At 45.0% G+C, this 18675-nt stretch overlaps 1 long non-coding RNA gene across 1 annotated transcript; it reads right to left on the bottom strand.

Moving 5' to 3' along the window:
- Positions 1 to 10564: 10564 nt before the first annotated feature.
- On the bottom strand, positions 10565 to 18656 carry LOC147480838 (uncharacterized). Its single transcript, XR_015203695.1, has 2 exons — positions 18528 to 18656; positions 10565 to 17919 (listed from the first exon to the last, which is right to left on the bottom strand). It is a non-coding gene; the product is annotated as an uncharacterized LOC147480838 (long non-coding RNA).
- Positions 18657 to 18675: the final 19 nt, after the last annotated feature.

Below are 18675 nucleotides of genomic sequence, written 5' to 3'. Positions count from 1 at the left end.
TGATTCTCGGCTTGAAGATCGGTCTTCTCAAGGGAGTCTTTTATGCTTTCTGAAATCCTTGTTTTCAATCTGTATATCCAACCCAAGAGTGTACCGGGCGAGCACTAAATGAAAGGGTGTCAATCCTCTATACTACTGAGGGATACCTCTCTATGAATCGATCGCGGATAGATATGTCCGGCGACTACACCGATCCTTATATGTTTTGGTCCAACTGGGGCAACTAGTCGCACCTAAACCCTTAACACAACCAAACGCAAAAGGAGGAGTTTACTCCAAACTAACACACCGTAATGACTACTACCGGCAAACAACAACACCGCAAGGAAACCACACGAGCTTCCCTCACTTTAAAAGAGGACTCGATAGCTACTAGCTTTTGAAAAGACCTATACAAGGCTTTTTTCGCACATTTCTTAACTCACAATGGGATAATCCATAATCTAGCGAGGTATTTCAACGGGGCCTTCTTCGGTTTAGGAAAAATAGAAAAAAAGCTTGAAACTCATACTTTTTCTCTTTTTTATACTTTTTTTCTATTTCGTGATCCATTTTGCAACTTCTTTTTATTGTAAAATAGTTGTAGCTGCAACAAAGTCACGAAGTGATTATCCTTTTATGAGGGGAAACTTATTAGTAGGGGCTTAAACGGCTTTAGGTATGCGCTTTACTTACCGAAGCCGGGAAGGCGCTAATTCAAATCGCGGCTTCATTCTCGCGTCCGCGGTGAGAGACGATCCTTCACCCGAGCGAAGCGTGCAATCCGTAGTAGCTTATTCTCTCTATTCGACTATTCCGTTCTACTTTCGGCTTAAGGTTCCCCATCGATCCATCCTCTCTATCTTAAAGTTCCATATCTAATGACATTTAGACATCTCCTTAATAAGGGAGGTAAGGTACCTCGGCTGTCCAACCTTGATATCTCTTCCTTCTCAAGATAGGCTAACGCGACTTATAGCACTTTGAAGCCGACTAAGTCTCATTCCGTTCCGTCGGGGGTAAGGGATCGTCTCCATCCATGAGCTGATGAGTTAGTTATGGGCGCGGCCTTGTATCACTCTGTATTGGTATCCTCGACATCCGGTTTTCTATGGGACATGGGAAGAGCATGTGCAAAGTCCCAGATCTGTTTGGATGCCGGCCTTGAAGCACGAGGCTGAACTTGAAGAAGTGTGAATTCGCCAATCTTTGGAACAAGAAAACTAGTAGAATTGGCGAATGCGCCTTTAGCATCTCCATCCATTGGTGGTCGCTTTTGTCCCTACCTCCGCCGGAACAACGAATGATGGGGAAACAGGGATCGCTACCGATGCTTCAACGGAGCTAGCATTGGACTAAAGGAATTGCTTTGAGGAAGCTGGATAGGGAGAAATGGGGAGAGATTCCACTAGATTGGATCAAAGGCCTTGAAGGAGAGAACCCGGCGAGGGATCCGGAGCAAAAGAGGTTCGAGCATTGGGAGCAAGGGAATGAGGGAGAGAAGGTGCGAGCTGCTTGTTGGAAGCACTTTCACTTTCGGAGAAACGAGACCCGAGGAGGGTAAAGCATTCATTTGCTCCATTTGATGGATTGTAAGGAGAACCATTGGTCAAGGCAATGGAGAGATAGATGCAGGAAGGTTCCGCTTCACAGGCAGCTAGGGATCGGAATCTCTCTTCTAGTTATTATTTACATAATTTCTTTTCAAAGCTACCTCCTAGCTGCATAAACCACGAAGAGGGGAAGTAGCTCCCAGCCTATAACTCCTATTCATGAACCGCGGGAATAAGGCCCTTCTCTCGCCTGGATTCATCTCAATGTTGCCATCCACGTAAACCGATATGGACCACCGCTCAACCAAGGCTTTCTTCCAATGCTTCTAACTGCGTGGATCGGGTCAATTAGTGGCCATGATTAATATGAACATAAACCGAAGCTATTCACGGGGAAAAAGGTAAGAGGGCCATATTTCTCTTGCAACAGTTCTACTATTCGGTTCAAGCGGTGGGGAGCAAGAGGCGCAATCTATCGCGCTCCGCAATTCGCGAGATGAGATTGCCTACTTTGTTCTGGCGATCCGTCACCCACGGAATTGGATGAGCCCCATGTCTTCCTTTCCTGCAGAAAAACATGGAATGCCCTTGATGGAAAAGCTTCTAACAGAAGCGATCGAATTGGATATCCAATTCGATATCAAAGTTATATAAAAAAGAAAGAAGAGAAAGAACTGGGAATTGGCACCTACATAACTGGTTGCTTGCTTACCAAGCCATCTTGGCAAGCTCCTCCAGTTCGATTATTATTCTTGACTTTACTTATTATTATAAAAATGACTCACTATAAAAATGAAAGACGATCGATTATCTACCCAAGAAGATAGAGAGTCCCACATACGAGAAAAGGTCACAAATGGAGTTGAACCAAGGAACATTGCAAAGGCATAATGATAGTAGGGTCGGGATATCCCCGCCCTCCGAACCGGATGTGAAGGTCTCCCCTCATCTGGCTCTCTGTAGGGGAATCTCCACTCACTGCTTCCCCTAATATCCCCCCCTTACCACATCATGGGGGTTTACAGAGAGATCCCGAGGCTCGTTCGGAAAGGCTGCTATACCATACCTTTTACTCTACTCTAAGAGTAGTCCGTCCGGCTCTTGCTGAAATCATTACTCTTAATTCTCCGTGCTCTAGCAATTGCGCTCCCTAGACCACTACCATGTAGTTAGGTAGGGACAATCAATCCGTAGTGGCGGGAATCCAGGAATGAATGGGGATCCCTATCAATATACAAATATAGAATAAGAGAATTCTCTAAATCTCTCAATAGATTCTCTGGTCCGATCACGGTACGGTCAATACGAGAGACGATGGAATGCAATGGGATGGATGGTAGAGGGCTGCCTGCGCCAAAAGCGATGATTCACTTGTCTCCTTGTCCATAGGGACCTCGTGGCATACAACCGCCACGACTCGCTAGATAGCCGCCCCTTTCTCTCTTTTTACAGCCGTGGGCCGGACAAAAGAAGGGATGTTACGTGAGCAGGCGGTGAAGGCTCGCTGAAGTAGACAACAAGCGAGCAAGCAGCGGCTTTTCAGCCGAAGCGTGTTAAGCGCTTCCGTTTTGAAGCCGGCGGAACTACATGAAACCTAAGCGGGCTGAGCCAAGGTTATAGTTATAGGTCGACATCCTTTGCCACATCTAAGTCAAACCCTTCCTTCCTTGATTCCATTATTTGTTGCATTTCCGCCAGAACGGGAAGAAAGTGAGGCCTACCTTTATTGATTGGATTCTCATCCATTGGGTGGGAGGTGGGGAAAGGGAAGCGGAACAGGAAGAACTAGGACCGATCGGTTGATTCATTCTATTGCTTGCTATCCCGGATCCGGGGGAGGAAGGGAATGCAATCTTAAAATCCATCCGTTAAGACAGGGAAGGGAAGACTAATGTATTGAAGGCCGATTCATGAATGTTCCGGCCCGGCGGATAAGAAAATCTCGGTTGGAGGGCGGCGCTGAGTTATTTTCCGTTCTTGCGCATTTTAAGCTTCACTTAAGCGCATGCCTTATCGCTACGTTTAAATCCCTGCTGCTCGGTCGGTGGAGTGGGAGGGGAACATCTTCGATGAAGCTTCCAAGCGGTAGTTCTTGAAGAAATGCGAACAAAAGCTCGACCGGGGCACTAAAGACTTTCACTACTCCATCTCCATCATTAGCTGCGCCCTTCTTCTTATCTCTAGCATCCTCGCTCCGCTTTCAAGCTATCTCGAATCCCGTGGCATCGACAACAAGGCACAACACGAGGGACAAATCAGCTTCACTGGGACTGGAACAAGGAGGGATTAGACACTCTACCCCTGACCCACAAGGGATCGGGACACGAAGGAGGTAAGGAGACTCACGGCTTGAGGCGAGATCGAACGAAGCGGAGGCTTTGGTTTTCAGGATAACAAAGCTAAGTGACTTTTGCTGCCCTACTTAAATGCATACTGAGCAATACACATTAATACTTATACTCCTTACTTGCTAGCTCTTTGGATGTAAGATATTATCCCTACTAGCAAGCACCGTTTCTATAGCGGTTCTCCACTCGCCATTCGGGGCTTACTACGATCTTGCCGACCGGGAGGGTGTCACGATTTCGTCGTTCTACCATCTGGTTTTGTGTCTTCTTGGGTTCCACCCTAGTTTCTGGATGGCCAAGAAGCAAACCCATCATCTCGAAACCAGCGAGGCGAGTGGAGTCGCGACTCCATGAGCCTTGTCTTGAGAGTTTCCTATTGATTTGATCTACCTAGGCCAGAAAAAGGACCTATAAGTATATTCCCTGCGGCTAATCATTTCTTAATCTGTTATCTTTTTTTTAGAAGAACAAACAAAGATATGATTGTTCCTTTTTGCTACAAAATGAAACTTGAGCTAGTTTCGGACGAGGCAGAGGTGCAAGAATGGAAGCATAGATGGATAGGAAAACAGCATGGGAAGCAGATCATTCCCACCAATACATGGTAGTTACTCTTAAAGCAATAGCATATAAAGTGGGAAACTAAAACAAAATTTGGAGCTCGGGCAAGGCAAGCAAAGATGTGTTAAAAGCGGTAGCCCGACAAGAGATCGGGAAAAAGCGAGGAGGTAGTTCAACCAAAGCGATAAGGTAAGCCGTGGTACCATAAGGCATAGTCGTTAGCTATATGGGAAGCAAGGCAGAAACAAAGATAGGGCTAGTCCCGATTTTCAGCTTGATAAAGTAGTCCGGTAAGAAACGTAGTTTGAGAATCCCCTTTATTATAGGAGAAAAATATCCCAAGAACTAGAGTTAGTAATACGGCTAATCATCCCTATTTGAGTTGACCGAGAAAAGCAATAAACTGTAGTGGCGGTAAACAAGAGGTAAGTAGCCAAAGTAGCAAACTAAGCCATAGGAAGGTCTAGTGCGGTTAAAGCAGGAAGCTAAGAGGGCGGGTTTCGGTTAGCTCAACCGAGTAGTAGTAAGACAAGCAGGGTGTTGGGTGGTTCAACTAGAGCAACGGAAGGCTAAGCAAGAGAGCTAGCTGCAGAGAGCAAGCAGAGGTGGGTAATTGATTGGTAAGGGTAGAATAAGCAAGAGGAAAGTCATCGACCTAGAAGTTGCGTAATCTTTCTATTCTATTTCTTTATATTTTCTTTGAACTTCTCATTACTTTTAAAGAAAAAAGAAAGGTGAAAGAAAGACTAGCATTCTGCGTTCACTTCGTTCGTCTTTGTGGTTAAGGCCGAAGCATTTCAACATGATGCCTGCGCATGGTTGATACAAGAGATTCGACCCGAGAAGCTGCTTTGATTCCGGGGACCCGCATAATCGCATGCCGAGGAAGAGACTACGCTTGTCAACGAACCTACCGATAGTGCAAATGAATGCCCTAGAAATATAGCCGCTCTCTCTCTTCTTCCGTACTTATATTTGCTCCGCTCCACCTCCCGAAAGGCTTAGTGGTGAGCCAGTCAAGTTAGTCAAGATGCATGCAGGATTAGAACCATTCGCGTTTCATATTGCTTGCTTTCGGATCGGTAAACCCTCTTTTTCTATAGATATGATGATTCGGTCTTTCTCCTCTTCGTCTCGTTGAGCTTCCGTTCGACCCTTATTTGTTTGCCCGTAAAAAGAAAAGCTCACCCAACAAGTGATTGCCCGCCCCAACTAATCCACTTATTGATGCCGGTAGTGTAGTATAGGTGCCACGAGAGATGACTAGGCGAAAAGCCTTTTTCAGTTTCAAGAAGAAATGGATCCGCCTCCCCCTTTTCACTTTTTTTCCGGTATAGCGGTCGCTTCTCCGGCTTAGCTAGCAAGCATGCTCACCCACCACCTATAGGCATAAAATCCTCGTTCAATGACAACTTTTTTCTATTATCAATAGAAGGTTTCCCGATCAGTTCTTTCTTCGGACAAAGAGGGAAGACGGCGAAGCGATCCACATCCTATTCTTTTGATTTGAGTATTTTCGGTTGAGTCGGCGGTGGGCAAAGATGAATCGTCGAGGTGATTTATCGTGTAATTTCAAAGGCAAATAGAAAGTATTCAAACAGGTGCTCACGGTGGCGGTCAAATACTATCTATGTTGGTCGAATTTGTGCGGTTCACTATCTCTTATAGCAGCATATAGTTCGAAAATGCTTAAACTATTTTATTCTTGGGCATTTCGTGAGACGTAAAGTCGAATGATGAACAAGATTTAAAACCCATTGCCGACCCTTGACTTGACTTGATCCGTGCCCCCCACTCGACGACGGCTTGGAGATGACTTGAATGGAAAGACTACTCCGTCCCTCACCCTACCTACTTCTAAGGATAGATAGAAAAGAATGGAATGACTGACCCTCCGAGACATAGAAAGTTTCCCAGGACCCCCTTCTTTGAGTATTTGAAGGGGAAGAGACAAAGATAAAATGAACATGACAGAACCGTTGTGTTGCTTGCTCAAAACCTCACTAAAGAAAAAGTCACGTTTGAGGCATGTCATAGGGAATCACTCGATGAAGACCCTATAGATGTGGAAATAGTGACCTTGAGAGGACACAAAAGAAGCCTATTTTCTCGAAAGACCAACCAAATCCAATCCCGATGAAAGGGGAACTAAAGTAACTACCATTGAAGGGCTTCCTCTCTTTCTCATTCAAATGAAGAAAATCCTTCGGTTCATTACTTCCTTTTGGCTATCAAGTCAAGGGACTATGGGATAGACAAGACAGACTCTTTTGCTCTTTCGGGGCGGGTGCTTTAGTTGACCTAAGTCATAGTGATGAAAGGGCTCTTACTCCGTCAACGGTGACCGGCTTGTAAGCCTTCTACGGATGAAGGCACTTTGGGAAACCTTAAAACTAGGCCTTTAGTAGCTTAGACTAAAAAAGGGGATCCCCCTAAAGAGGATTAAGAGTGACAACAATAATGAAGAAATGAAAGAAAATACCTAGCTTCTTAGACATCCACCTTGAAAGAAGAAAAGAGAACCAGAGAGAGAGAGTATATGAAAACTACCAAGACCGACGATTAGCGGAAAGCATGGGAGAAAGATGCACAAACGATAAAGGTCGACCCCTTAAAAAAATGGGCGCATTTCGCTGCAGCTGCCCCCGCCCGTAAGAATGTGGCTATGAGCAAGGTTTTTTTTGTAGGCATATAGGTAAGCATAACGGGCATATCGCGATAGTTGGAGCAATCATTCAAGAAAAAGATTCTTTCATCCAAATTGTGGAGATATATATTCATCGGCCCCTATCCTTTTGCCTTTCACTCCGCACTGTCTTGTTATTATTAATTAGTAATTGGTGATTAAGATCAAACTGCCTCCACCATTGGTTGTTCTTAATCTCAATCCCGTAGGAATGCTCTTGGTCTTGATAAAACCAGATCGGGATCAATTGTTGCTATCACTCCCTATGCTTCTGCGTCCCATACCCCAACCCCTTATTTAATAGATGCGTTTTTGGGGACCGCCGCTTCCATTTCGGTGAATAGAATAAGCCCTCATTCGGTTTTGGATAAACGATCGGATTTTGATCTTCTATTCTATTTCCATCAGCTTCGGAAGTGGATATGCTAAGCGTTGGAACTTTCACCGGTATGGAAACCATTGCCCACTAAAGACCCTATCGGGATGAAGCGAAGAAGCAAGCGGAAGCAGATTATGACCAAGATAAAGAAAAAGTAGGGAAAGAAAACCAACCTCTGAATTGAATCTTATTCTTTTTCAAAGGAAGTCTCGTGATTGATTGATGTGAGAAAGTAGTACCAATTGTGGGAACATCAGCTTATGCCTCCACAATGCGGTGAAGAAAGCAAAGATCTCCGCCACCATATCCATATTCAATCCCCCGCCCTCCTGTTTACCTCTTTGCGGGGGTGAAAGCCGCACCATCACTAGCTTACGAGTTATAACCAACAGCTCCAAATCTTAGAATTACCGATCGGTAAGGAAGGAGCTTACCTTAGATGACTTATTCCTCGCCGTGGTCATCAACGAAAACATCGACTAAAAGGATGTTAATTGTCAAGATTGGAACAACCTACCATGAACTTTATACCCCTTGGTCTTCTTGGACTTGGTTTATGTCTAATTCCACCCGAACCGCTAATGCTAACAATTAAAGAGGGGAAAAAGTGGAGGAGACGTCGCAATGCGAGAAGCAAGGGATGTAAAAATGAAAAGGTAGGGGGGAAGTAAGCTAACAGAGCTCAAAGAAGCAAAGAAGGTATTTTGGAGTAGAACCAATATTCAAGTGTTCTCGGCGGTAAGCCCGGCTCAAGTACAAAAAATAAGATTCTCAATCTAATAAGCCTCGGACATTGAGGGGTTGGGATGACAAAACAGAGAACAAGCATCCAAACTTAGCTAGTTCAAAAGCCGTTTTCGCGATAGCTATTAGTTTTATTTTGTCTCGCACCACTTTGATTCTTCCTCTCGTCCGGCGGTTGTATCAAGCCAGCAGATGGAGCCACTCCACGTATCACCTTCTTCGAGCAATGTCGCCCCTCTTATTAACGGATAACGAACGGATATTATAAGAAAATAGCGTTAAGTAGACTTCTCGTTGTCCAACCAATTCGCACCTTCCTTCGGGGAAGAGAGCTGTAATCATTACGAGCCACGGATCTGACTTGCTTGATTAAGTCATTCCGGCTCATCGCCGATCCTAGTTTTGCACGATTAAGGGTTGTCTTCCATTGGTGAACCCCTTCCCCATCCCTTCTTCATCCACAACACCCATATCCGCGACCGCCGGGACTTAAGTCGAATGCCTTTAAGAAAGCAAGCTCTACGATAAAGTCTCTAAGTCGGGGAGGGTCTTTGGACCAATCTATTGCCCAGCGAAGAGGAAGGTGAGTAAGCACGCTATGGGGGCTTGCTTGCGAGGAACGGAGGGGGTCATAAAGATCGATCTCATTCCGAGCTTAGCTTAGAGAGTGGGCAATCGTAGACCGCAGAGAGAAGAAGGATATAAATAATGAGAAAAGGTAAAAGCGATTTATGTATGAGGGTTTCCTAAGATGAAAGCACCGATCACCGATCTTGCACTTTTTTTTCTCTCATTCAAAGAAAGGGTTGGATGATCCCAGTAGCCAATTTGTGGAACACAGCGATGTTGCCAAACCGAAAACAGGAGTTAAGAAAGGAAAAGCCGGAGACGGACAAAGCGGGAAGGTAGAAAACTACATCTAGCGGTAAACCGAGGAGCAAACTCTTTCCTCTCTCACGACAGAGCGGAACCCGATGTGAAAGTACTAGTCTTGCCCCCACCCTAGCCTATGCCATAGCATGCACGGAAATGTACCCCTGCCGGGGTAGTATACTTGATGGGAGACCCTAACGCGAGAAGACGATCTCTAAATGCTTTGGTCGGGTCTACTACTTAACTTCAATGTTTTTATTAGATAAGCCGGAGAAGAGGAACGGAACCTAACCGCAGATTCGAAAAAGAACAACCGGACTACCTACTAAACAACCGAAAGTAAAGACTACTACCGAAGGAAGTGGGCTCTTTGAGTCGGTCGGGGAGTTAGCTAAAAGTCCAATGCTTACTTAGCCAACAAGTTCAAATACCAAGGAAAAGGGGATGTGGCAAAGAAGGCGTAAGCAGGAAATCAGGAGGGTGGTTTCAAAGGTAGTTAAAACCACTGACTTTTAGGCCTATTTTCAGTTGGAAGAGCTGAAGGGAATACACTTGACTGAAAGCGCTAATAGGTCTCTGGAACCTACAGCTAATGCTTTCACTTTCCTATTTGAAGCGATACAATCTCATGAATTCCCCTTTGAGACCTTAAGCGAGGAAGGAAAGAGGAGTGGCCGAGGGATGGAATAGAGTGCGCAGTCGGTTTAGAAGATAGCTTTGAATGACCAGGCTAGCTTAGCTGGCTAGAAGATGCTCTTGCCTTTCTTAAACCGGCTGTTTCGGAATAAGGATATTTTGAACCGAAAGATAGGACATAGAATACAAGATCACCAAGATCTTTCATGGCGAAGTGCGTACCCAGTCGCTGAATGAAAGAAAGGAGACGAGAGGAGGGAGACTGTGAGCTATATATGTGGTGGGTGGGCAACCAACGGTTTCGAGCGGTTACGTGAGGTGAGGCGATGGAATCCTTTATCATGTATGTTTGCCTATTTGACATGACTAACGTTGGTTTTTCTTTCTCAAATGGGGCCACTGGATGCGTTTGGGGATAGGAGGAGATTGACCTCTAGGGGGTTCACATGACATGATATGGAACGGGTGACTCCACTCCCAAGCTGAGATTAAAGACTAAGCTAAGAGACACTTCGGGATCCGTTAACGAGAGGAAGGCAACACTAGCAGGCAGGCACAGGACTCTATCTTGATGAATGTGAACTCCAAACTCCACTAGCCCTAATCTTAGTAGTAGGATAAACTCCACTAGCCCTAATCTTAGTAGTAGGACACGCGGGACGTTCCTTGGTGGTTCACACTAGAAAGTGCTTCGAAAGGTGTTGGCTCCCTTCTTCGACAAAGACAAACTACGTCTTTGGCACTCAATAGTAATAGCGGCACGCCACTTTCGGCTCCTCGGTTCACTTCGGTTGCAAAGACTTACTTTCTCCTTAGGTGCATGTCTCAAAGAACACAAAACGAGGATTTCGCTTCGTTATAAGACTTGACCAAACATCTCACGACATGAGCTGACGACAGCCATGCAAAGACTATGAAAGTAAGTACCATCCCATTAAGGACAGTTTTGTTGTTCATATGTCAAGGGCTGGTAAGGTTTTGGCGCGTTGTATCGAATTAAACCACATGCTCCACCGCTTGTGCAGGCCCCATCAATTCCTTTGAGTTTCGATCTTGCGACCCGCACTCCCCCCGGCGAAGTGTTTCACGCGTTGCTAGTTGGGCCCCCGATCCGCGTAGACTAAGGGCAAACACTCATCGCGTTACGGCATGGACTACCGTGGTATCTAATCTCGTTAAGCTCCCCATGCTTCGCGACCCCAAAGTCGGTCGGTAGGGACCCGTGAGAGCTGCCTTCGCTTTTGGCGTTCCTTCGTAGATCTCTGGATTTAACCCCTACACACGAAATTCCACTCTCCTCTATCTCACTCAAGTTAATTGGTTTCGAGAGCATTCCGCCAGTTTTTGGCGACTTTCACTTTCAACCCGATTCACCGCCTACGTGCCCTTTACGCCCAGTCATTCCGAAGAACACTTGCACTCGACGAAAGAGCTTTACAAGCGGCAATGCCCTTCTTCACTCACGCGATATTGCTGGATCGGGCTTTCACCCATTGTCCAAGATTCCCCATCGCTACCCCAGGGAGTCCGCCGTGGTCTCACCAGTCAGTGTGGCTAATCATCCGAAAAGACCAGCTAAGCATCATTGGCTTGGTCAGCCTTTACGACCAACTACCTAATACTACGCAGCTCATCAAGCGGCGCTTTTAGCTTTCTTGAGATTTGGCCCAAACCGTTTCGGGCAGATTCCCAGCGTTACGCACCCGTTCGCCACTTTGTTCTAAACTGTTCCCACCTCCGGGCGAGACAAGCTACCTTTAGCTAGGAGCCTCTTTTCCTTCCTTGGCTCCCCTAAAACAACGTTCGACTTGCATGTGTTAAGCATATAGCTAGCGTTCGTTCTGAGCCAGGATCAAACTCTTCTTTTGAGTATGATTGGTGAACCTACTCCTTTCTTGAATTTCTTCTCTTATGATATAATGATTGGCACAAAGTAAGAAAAGGAAGAAAGCGAGGGCAAAAGGAATGGAGGGCAGGCAAAGAAAACTACCTTGACGAGCTACTAGTAAAAGGAATGAATCACGCTTGGGTACCTTCCACAAATGGAGGATGAGCAAAAGGAGCTGCAAGCCCTTTTTTTCTTTATTCTTTCGAGCGATGACCTCAATTGATCAATACCGCAAAAGAAAAGGACCAAAGTCCCCTATTTAGTGGCAGCCGGGCGGAACTCGTCGGGACTAAGGGCACGGACTTCGAGAAATTGTTAGAAAGGAGAAACGAGAGGTTTCATTGTTATTAGTAAAGGACGAATGAAGGGACACGACCGGTTGGCGAGCGAAAGTGTCTTTGGGTTTGAGAGCTTGATAATTGGATAGTGATGAATCGGGAGTTAGCTAGCTTAGAATCGGAACCGCTCTTCCGTCTTAAACATTCGTTGGAATGGGTGGCAGCTTGGGAAATCCCATCGGCTCTTTTGAAGGCCTGGTCTTGACTTCCTCGATCTCCATTTGGTAGGCAATCCAGAGGCGAAAGAAGGGATTCTAAAAAAGAGGAATACGGAATTGCGCATTCATTAACGGAAAGTAAACATAGGGTAATCATTTATGATTCGAATACTTAAGTTAGGTCAGGAGATGAAGGGTCTACTTAAAAGTTAAAAAATAAGGTTTTAGGCTCGCAGCTAGGGTCCCGATCGAGCAACTAGTAGCCCTATCTATCCACCTCTCTAGCCAAAATAAGGGCTTTCAAGCCATACGGATGCGTTTCCCTTCTTTCCTCCCCGGTATGCATATCGAATCTGAATTAGATCAAAGAGCGAAGTTATGGATCATGCTTCATTTTGTTTCTCTATATAGGGAATTATTATAGAACTTAGTGGGTTTTCTCTTTCTACCATTAAGTAACCCTTAATGTTTTATTCGGGATGAGTTACTAGAAAGTCCAAGTGTGACGGTGTTTTTTCGGTATTGTCTAAATCCAAAAGCTTTATCACTTTGTTGTGCGTAAGTGCGCGGAAAGAGATAGTTTCCCTTCCTCTATCTCTTTTCGATACTCATACGTTATTCTCCGCTGAAAGCTCCCCTGGATTATCTCTTTCCATTCGTTCGGTTGCATCTCATCGGTAAGATGTCGCAAAAAGATTCCAAGTTCACTTGGTTGTTTAATTCGAGGGAAGAGGTTGCTAAAAACACTTTTTATCCGAATCGGACTCATCGGATTGGTGTCCAACAAGAGAGGTTCCGTAGATGCAGATCGTTGGCGCCTTTCGAGTTGGGCCTACCTTCATCTCTAAGGTTAGGTGGACCGATCCCTCCGAAATAGATGAGTGATCAGCCCGGGAAGAAGAAAGAGAGATCTTCAATCTAACGTGGGATGGTAGCTTGACTTCTTTTATTGTCTCTATCCTAGTTGAGTAAGGAAGTCCTCATAGTAACTAGTTTGTGAATGCTTAAAAGCTCTTTTGAATAAAAAACGGGGTTTCTTGAATTGTTTCCGGTTTGCCACCAGCTCTATGAAAGGAATTTGGGTTTGAATAAAAAATACGGGGGTTTCATAAAGTCCGATCATTTCGATCTCGCGTCTTATGAGTGAAAAAGCCATTTGAATAAAAAATCCCGTGTTTTGACAATCGGGTTCGCATGATCGTGGTCTTGATTTTGCATCTAACCTACACCATGCGATTACTATGTGATCTCGTCCTGGCGGTAACTAACATGAGACAGATCAAGAGCTTCGACTCATGATAAAAGGAAAGACAAGCGCAAATAGATGACTATTAAGTGGATTAAAGACAATGTATTACTTACCTTTAGTAAGATGAGGAAGACCTTGCTCTCAACATATGAGAAGCAAGCTACAACTATTGGGATAGCAGCTATGACTATCGAGTGAGTAAGAAAAGGAACTAGAGCTCACTCCTCAACTCGAACTTCGAGGGGCGGGCTAACTATCACGAAGAGTACAAAGAGGCAAGCATTAGTTCCTTCACTCGAGGACGGTTGAGTTAGGACTAATACTTGGCGATGGGCTTCAAAGGAAAAGAAGAGAAGGGGTGAAGTCGTAAATCAGGTTTGGAAGCCTTCATTCTTGGTTGTTGATCCCCGGTTCCCACGATTGACCACTTTTTCCTGCTGATTCGAGAGATGGAAGGGAAGACACGGAAAAAGTTTAGGATGTTCCTTCCTTCCATCTCTCCACTTAGCACGCGCGGTCCGTTGGTCCGACTAATATAACTCTTCGTGGTGTCGACCACCTCCTCTTGCAAGTAGTTCGATGAGACATCCACTTGATTCGTGCTCTTCCCGGCATCCAACCAACCCCAGCCCACTTCACCCGTGGGTCCCTACCGGTCCGACATGAAGCTCCCGGGAAAATCCCCTCGCAGAAGTTCCCAAGGTGCAATCCCTCAAGACGAGGCAACGCGTCTAGAGGCCTCACCCGCGGAACTATGTGGCGCAGAGAGTTCGACTAGAGAATCACATAGTATTATGTCGCCGATTCAAGAAGAAGCCTTAAGCCCTCCAGCTGGGCGCAGCTTGCGTGTGTTTGCATGACGCCGCTTCTAGGTTTCTCAGTTGGAATCGACAATTGCCGGTCGGGGGCCAGCATGCGGAATGCTCCAAATTGGGTTGTGAAGATTGTGTCTAATGCTACCGTCTATTGTCCTATTGCTAGCGCTTTTTATGAGCTCTTCAAAGCGTGGAAATCTCGTAAATGATCGGCTTTAGGTGTGAGTATCCCTTTAAGGTAACAAGGTTCCCAAGATGGGTCGAGAGGCCCGAACTCCGCCCTATGTAGCATAGCGAAGCGAGACCAAAAGCAAGCCCAAGCAAAGCGTAGGCTAAAAGATGGATCCGGGGTGCATAAATTTTTCTCATTTGAATTTCTCGGTAGTTTTCTATTTCACTTTAACAATGAATCCGAATTATCGGCATATATATCTTCAATGATAGGCGATATCTTCACCATAGTAGGAGTTGCCTATATTCCGCTTAGAGTTTTGATAATATTTTCGTGCAAAGCTTTGAGAGGTTTAAATCATGAAAATATGGGCGAAAAGCTAGGAAACATCTGTTTTGATACGATCAAGGAACAAATTAACAACAAAATCAAGGAATTGCTACTACTTTATTATGATAATAATCTTGTTCTTCCCCCGATCGGGGTATTCAAGAAATAGCAACCTACCTCCATCGGGGATTCTCAATCCTTGGAACAACTACTTTCTATTTTTTAGAAATATTACGGAATCTGGTCTACTAAGTCAAGAGTTTCAACAAATTTTACTATTTTTCTCGCATTGAATTTTGGACGTAGGTTAGGTATGGACGGATTTTTCGGGTTATTGTTCTTTGATTAGATTTGCGAGAAAAAGATGGAAATGACTGTTTCAAATTTTACCTATACCTATAAATAAAGACAATAGTGATCTTATGAAATGTTTATTAGCGTTGATAGCTCTCTTCTTTAAAGCTTATGCCGTAGAAGCTGCTGAGGAAATTAATGCGCTATTGGCGTTTTATCAGCATCTTCCTGGCTGCGCGCGCACTAAAGCGATTTCCAAAAGGCCTAGTAGGCCTCACGATGGGAGTGGTTCTATCGAATTCCCGGAGACACTCGCTTCGATACTTCAAGTCCTTGGCTGGAATGCCCAACAATTATCTGTTGACATGGGCTAGAGAGTGACTACAAGCCTGCTTAGACTTTAACGAGGTGAGAATGAGCCCATCGCCCAAACCATTGGGAGATTATTAACTTGGGCAGGTTGCTGTATCCCAACTCAAAAACCCGCTTGATATTTCTATCCTCAACCCACACGATCCACCATCTTTCCACTCGGAGACCCACTTTTGCATTAGATCCTGAGCCAGGGTGGAAGCACCACCATATATATGATAAGCCCGAGCACCAGCATCAGTAGTTTGCATGGTTGTCTTTGTTTCATACTCCCCGAAGGACTGTTTCGCCACCAAGAAGTTGTTGGACCCGTATAACCACTATCCCTATTGGATGAGGAGACGGAGCAAGCACTAACTATTAACCCGGAACCGGCGCTATTTCTATCCAGTTAATGTGCCAGCCCTTATTCTTTGTTCTTTTAGTTCAAGATTGAGTTTTTGATTTCGTGAGTACCCTCTAGTGTGTGCCCCTCTATGGTGTACCTGTGTGGGTCGAACCATCGTATATCCTCTCTCTAAACCATTGGGGGGCGATATGCAACGCATCCGGATCCAGAATCCGATCTATATGCAGGGACGGAGGAAGCATCCGAAGCGCACCCCGGCACTACCACACTCGGATTTACAGACGAAATCGTATAGAATTATATGGAGGCAAAGCGCACGGAGCAAAGAGGGCTCATTAAACTTGAATTATCGCACACCATAGAATTTTCTTATTATTACTCCATCTGATGAGAGGTAGCAGCATCTCGGCCAATTCCAGGGTTCACGGCATTCCTACCTTTGGGTGGGTTACTGTCGTAGTTAGAGAGAGTCACAGTTCCGATTCCATTTGAACGAGCATTCCTACCAATTCCATTTTTAGGGGTAGCAGTAGATCCTGTCGATTCTTACCCTCTCCAGGTTATTCAGTTTAGTAAGCCATAGATGTTGCAGTTGATCTAGCCGTTGATTCAGTATATGATTAAGTCGATCGCTGATATATACGATGAAGCGATATATCGGACTGGAACCGAGCGAAGGGAAGGAAGTGTGACTTAAAGCTCCACTCCACTATCATGCAGTAGCGCTACTCTCTCTATTGGTCGAGGCTTACAGCTCCTGCGCGAGGAGGAGCAAACGTATGCTTTTAAGGCGGAAGTTAGCGGGGTTGTTCTTTGAGCGCTGAGCCGTATCTTGCTGGGTCGCCTATCTTTCATCTCTGTCGAGCGAGGTAGGGTTAGATTAGAGGGAGGGGGACTTTCCCTCGTCTCATTTTGCGGCGAGACAGTTCGGTTTAGTTCAGGGTGTCCCATGCCCAATCATGTATACGAGCAATAAATTTTTTTTTTCTTTTGCTCTTATTTTAGCGATTCCATATCAACTAATGGAATCATAATAATAATTTAAATGAAAGGTTGAAGTAGTGCTGTTTTCTTAAATTAGATGATGTTGTTCTACCTATTTGTCTGCCGAGGAACGCAGTAGCTTTCTGGTTGAGTTGAGCGTATGTCTTTGACAAGATATTTATACTCTGGTCTTATTCCCGAACCATCGGGTTGGTTGTCCCGCGCAGATATCTGTGTGGGATCTTTTGCAAACATCGTCATCTCATAGAGAGGCTTTCCTCAGTGCCCTTCCCTTCAAAGTAGGCGATAGGCGATAGATGGCATTGGCTTAAATGTGATATCAGTTAGAAGGCACTTGCTTAGCAGCTTTAAAAATGAGGCACAAATTTCTCAATCTTTCTCGCCAGTTTGGGACTCTCCATGCGTATGGTGCACTCGTCAAAATCGGGAAAGGTCTTCTTTTTTTAATTACCCAATGCGATTGCACCATTTTGGGACCTCTGATGTTGGAAAGGACTATATGTACAGCATCACCTTCAGGTATTGAAAAGGTCGCTCTTAATGCAAGATTCCTCCACCCGATCGATGAAGTCAACAGTACTCTCTTTGATCCCGCCTCTGAGAAAGGTTAATCAACTTCGATCAAGCACGGCGGACGATCTGCTTGGTGCAACTACTTTATGATGAATAAGTCCACCACATCCTCAAACGTTCGGATTGCATGAATGGGGAGAGATAAGAACCATCGTCGCGGCCTCTTTCCAAGGACTTCTGAAAAAGGTAGATCAACATCCCCTCCTTATTTTTGTACCCTCGACAATCATTGCAGAAAGTGGCTCTCAGACTCATCAGCAACGCAGCTGACCGAGATCTCTCAGTTCAGTAGGAATTTGACTAAAATCTATCAAGCTCTTTCGAATCAACGGATGCTGATGTGAGACTCCAATCCATAGGCGCAATCTGTCTATTCTCGTATGGCAGCTTGTAGTCCCCTCTCTTTCGGTACATTGTTCATAGGTTGGTTATAAGCCCGGAGATCGAATCTGATTCTTCCCTTTTGAGAGGGATTCTCATGCCAACCATAGGAAGAAGAACTCGGTTCCTCATCTTGGATCGGATTGGATCAATAGCTTTGTGCTGATCTACGAACGACCCTTCTATTTGATTTCTACTTCTTCAAGTCTCCATCATCCCGATCTATCTTTCCGGGCCTGTCCAAAGAAAACAGAACCTCTTCTAGTTCAAGGTTGGAATCCTCAAACCAATCAAAATATGATTTCTAGTGAACTATTCTTATGATAAGCAGTTATGTCTCATTCATGTGATGAGAATGAAAATGAGCAAATTGAACATCTACGGCAGATTATGTGCCCCAAATCACTTATACTTATGAAACTAAGTGGGCGGGGAAGGTATGACCCCTCTCCCATTGAACAAAGAAAGGGGATCCAGAGGCCAGACGAACTTCTTCTATGTCAAATTCACTAAAAATCAAATAAATGATCGATATATTACCATTCTTATATGGCCTAGCTTGCTCTAACCATAAAGGAATTATTAAACATCCAACTACCGAGCTATAAGAAGAGAGCTACTAGCAGCTAGGCTACATTCCCATCTAGCTACTATAGCTAATAGAAAGGGCCGACCTTAGCTTAGTATGGAGGGCAGACTACCTTCTTACAGAGTGCTCTATCCCTAGAAGAGCATACCTTTTTTAGCATACTCTATTTCTTTGTAAAATGGTATGATACTCGATCTAGATACCTAGCTACTAGAAGAGGAAGAAGATCAGAGCTTAGCTAAAGGTTAACTTAACTAGGATAGATGGGCCTTGAGCCTTTTGCCTGCTTCCTTCAAAGAGCAGATTCGTGCCAAGAGAAAGAGAAGAGCTGAGTCCTTCCCCAGAGTTCTTCCATCTAGGCTTCTACTAGCCCTTCGTCCACCACGAGTGAAGAGTCGATTTT

The sequence above is a fragment of the Coptis chinensis genome, chromosome 8 (assembly GCF_015680905.1).
Source record: "Coptis chinensis isolate HL-2020 chromosome 8, ASM1568090v1, whole genome shotgun sequence".
NCBI lineage: Eukaryota > Viridiplantae > Streptophyta > Magnoliopsida > Ranunculales > Ranunculaceae > Coptis > Coptis chinensis.
This window is presented reverse-complemented; position numbering and strand designations above follow the sequence as displayed.